The sequence below is a fragment of the Spea bombifrons genome, chromosome 2, assembly GCF_027358695.1.
Source record: "Spea bombifrons isolate aSpeBom1 chromosome 2, aSpeBom1.2.pri, whole genome shotgun sequence".
Taxonomy (NCBI): Eukaryota; Metazoa; Chordata; class Amphibia; order Anura; family Pelobatidae; genus Spea; species Spea bombifrons.
In genome coordinates this window covers 141855833-141858332 of record NC_071088.1, presented here as the reverse complement: position 1 = coordinate 141858332, position 2500 = coordinate 141855833, and the positions used below count along the sequence as shown (strand labels likewise).

Below are 2500 nucleotides of genomic sequence, written 5' to 3'. Positions count from 1 at the left end.
GCAGCAGCAGCAGCAGCAGCAGCAGCAGCAGCAGCAGCAGCAGCAGCAGCAGCAGCAGCAGCAGCAGCAGCAGCAGCAGCAGCAGCAACAGAATAAGAGAAGTAAAATAAAAAACTTTCACAACTGCGGCCATACCACCCTGAAAGCGCCTGATCTCGGAAGCTAAGCAGGGTTGGGCCTGGTTAGTACCTGGATGGGAGACCGCCTGGGAATACCAGGTGTTGTAGGCTTTTAATTTTTTCTCACAGTCCGGGGAGAGCTTTTTGCCATGTGTTTCTTGCTCATCATCAAAGCTTTAAACCCTTATTTGAACCTTCTCACCTTCTCTGTCCTGTCCCAGGGCTTATAATTCTTTCTGTCTGACGACAAGCAGCAGCAGCAGCAGCAGCAGCAGCAGCAGCAGCAGCAGCAACAGAATAAGAGAAGTAAAATAAAAACTTTCACACTTGCGGCCATACCACCCTGAAAGCGCCCGATCTCGTCTGATCTCGGAAGCTAAGCAGGGTTGGGCCTGGTTAGTACCTGGATGGGAGACCGCCTGGGAATACCAGGTGTTGTAGGCTTTTAATTTTTTCTCACAGTCCGGGGAGAGCTTTTTGCCATGTGTTTCTTGCTCATCATCAAAGCTTTAAACCCTTATTTGAACCTTCTCACCTTCTCTGTCCTGTCCCAGGGCTTATAATTCTTTCTGTCTGACGACAAGCAGCAGCAGCAGCAGCAGCAGCAGCAGCAGCAGCAACAGCAACAGCAACAGAATAAGAGAAGTAAAATAAAAAACTTTCACACCTGCGGCCATACCACCCTGAAAGCGCCCGATCTTGTCTGATCTTGGAAGCTAAGCAGGGTTGGGCCTGGTTAGTACCTGGATGGGAGACCGCCTGGGAATACCAGGTGTTGTAGGCTTTTTCTTGTCTCACAGTCCGGGGAGAGCTTTTTGCCATGTGTTTCTTGCTCATCATCAAAGCTTTAAACCCTTATTTGAACCTTCTCACCTTCTCTGTCCTGTCCCAGGGCTTATAATTCTTTCTGTCTGACGACAAGCAGCAGCAGCAGCAGCAGCAGCAGCAGCAGCAGCAGCAGCAGCAACAGAATAAGAGAAGTAAAATAAAACACTTTCACACCTGCGGCCATACCACCCTGAAAGCGCCCGATCTCGTCTGATCTCGGAAGCTAAGCAGCGTTGGGCCTGGTTAGTACCTGGATGGGAGACCGCCTGGGAATACCAGGTGTTGTAGGCTTTTAATTTTTTCTCACAGTCCGGGGAGAGCTTTTTGCCATGTGTTTCTTGCTCATCATCAAAGCTTTAAACCCTTATTTGAACCTTCTCACCTTCTCTGTCCTGTCCCAGGGCTTATAATTCTTTCTGTCTGACGACAAGCAGCAGCAGCAGCAGCAGCAGCAGCAGCAGCAGCAGCAGCAGCAGCAACAGCAACAGAATAAGAGAAGTAAAATAAAAAACTTTCACACCTGCGGCCATACCACCCTGAAAGCGCCCGATCTCGTCTGATCTCGGAAGCTAAGCAGGGTTGGGCCTGGTTAGTACCTGGTTGGGAGACCGCCTGGGAATACCAGGTGTTGTAGGCTTTTAATTTTTTCTCACAGTCCGGGGAGAGCTTTTTGCCATGTGTTTCTTGCTCATCATCAAAGCTTTAAACCCTTATTTGAACCTTCTCACCTTCTCTGTCCTGTCCCAGGGCTTATAATTCTTTCTGTCTGACGACAAGCAGCAGCAGCAGCAGCAGCAGCAGCAGCAGCAGCAGCAGCAGCAGCAGCAGCAGCAGCAGCAGCAGAATAAGAGAAGTAAAATAAAAAACTTTCACACCTGCGGCCATACCACCCTGAAAGCGCCCGATCTCGTCTGATCTCGGAAGCTAAGCAGGGTTGGGCCTGGTTAGTACCTGGATGGGAGACCGCCTGGGAATACCAGGTGTTGTAGGCTTTTAATTTTTTCTCACAGTCCGGGGAGAGCTTTTTGCCATGTGTTTCTTGCTCATCATCAAAGCTTTAAACCCTTATTTGAACCTTCTCACCTTCTCTGTCCTGTCCCAGGGCTTATAATTCTTTTTGTCTGACGACAAGCAGCAGCAGCAGCAGCAGCAGCAGCAGCAGCAGCAGCAGCAGCAGCAGCAACAGCAACAGCAACAGAATAAGAGAAGTAAAATAAAAAACTTTCACACCTGCGGCCATACCACCCTGAAAGCGCCCGATCTTGTCTGATCTCGGAAGCTAAGCAGGGTTGGGCCTGGTTAGTACCTGGATGGGAGACCGCCTGGGAATACCAGGTGTTGTAGGCTTTTTCTTGTCTCACAGTCCGGGGAGAGCTTTTTGCCATGTGTTTCTTGCTCATCATCAAAGCTTTAAACCCTTATTTGAACCTTCTCACCTTCTCTGTCCTGTCCCAGGGCTTATAATTCTTTCTGTCTGACGACAAGCAGCAGCAGCAGCAGCAGCAGCAGCAGCAGCAGCAGCAGCAGCAGCAGCAGCAGCAACAGAATAAGAG

The 2500-nt window shown here is 49.8% G+C and overlaps 6 non-coding genes and 1 pseudogene across 6 annotated transcripts; all 7 read left to right on the top strand.

Moving 5' to 3' along the window:
- Positions 1-121: 121 nt before the first annotated feature.
- LOC128480318 (uncharacterized) lies at positions 122-230 on the top strand (annotated as a pseudogene).
- Positions 231-444: 214 nt separating this feature from the next.
- Positions 445-563, top strand: LOC128476970 (5S ribosomal RNA). Its single transcript, XR_008347960.1, has one exon. It is a non-coding gene; the product is annotated as a 5S ribosomal RNA (ribosomal RNA).
- A 221-nt stretch (positions 564-784) lies between these two features.
- On the top strand, positions 785-903 carry LOC128478871 (5S ribosomal RNA). Its single transcript, XR_008349770.1, has one exon. It is a non-coding gene; the product is annotated as a 5S ribosomal RNA (ribosomal RNA).
- Positions 904-1119: 216 nt separating this feature from the next.
- Positions 1120-1238, top strand: LOC128478153 (5S ribosomal RNA). Its single transcript, XR_008349088.1, has one exon. It is a non-coding gene; the product is annotated as a 5S ribosomal RNA (ribosomal RNA).
- Positions 1239-1465: 227 nt separating this feature from the next.
- On the top strand, positions 1466-1584 carry LOC128476948 (5S ribosomal RNA). Its single transcript, XR_008347938.1, has one exon. It is a non-coding gene; the product is annotated as a 5S ribosomal RNA (ribosomal RNA).
- A 236-nt stretch (positions 1585-1820) lies between these two features.
- On the top strand, positions 1821-1939 carry LOC128478634 (5S ribosomal RNA). Its single transcript, XR_008349542.1, has one exon. It is a non-coding gene; the product is annotated as a 5S ribosomal RNA (ribosomal RNA).
- Positions 1940-2175: 236 nt separating this feature from the next.
- LOC128477897 (5S ribosomal RNA) lies at positions 2176-2294 on the top strand. Its single transcript, XR_008348845.1, has one exon. It is a non-coding gene; the product is annotated as a 5S ribosomal RNA (ribosomal RNA).
- The last annotated feature ends 206 nt before the right edge of the window (positions 2295-2500 follow it).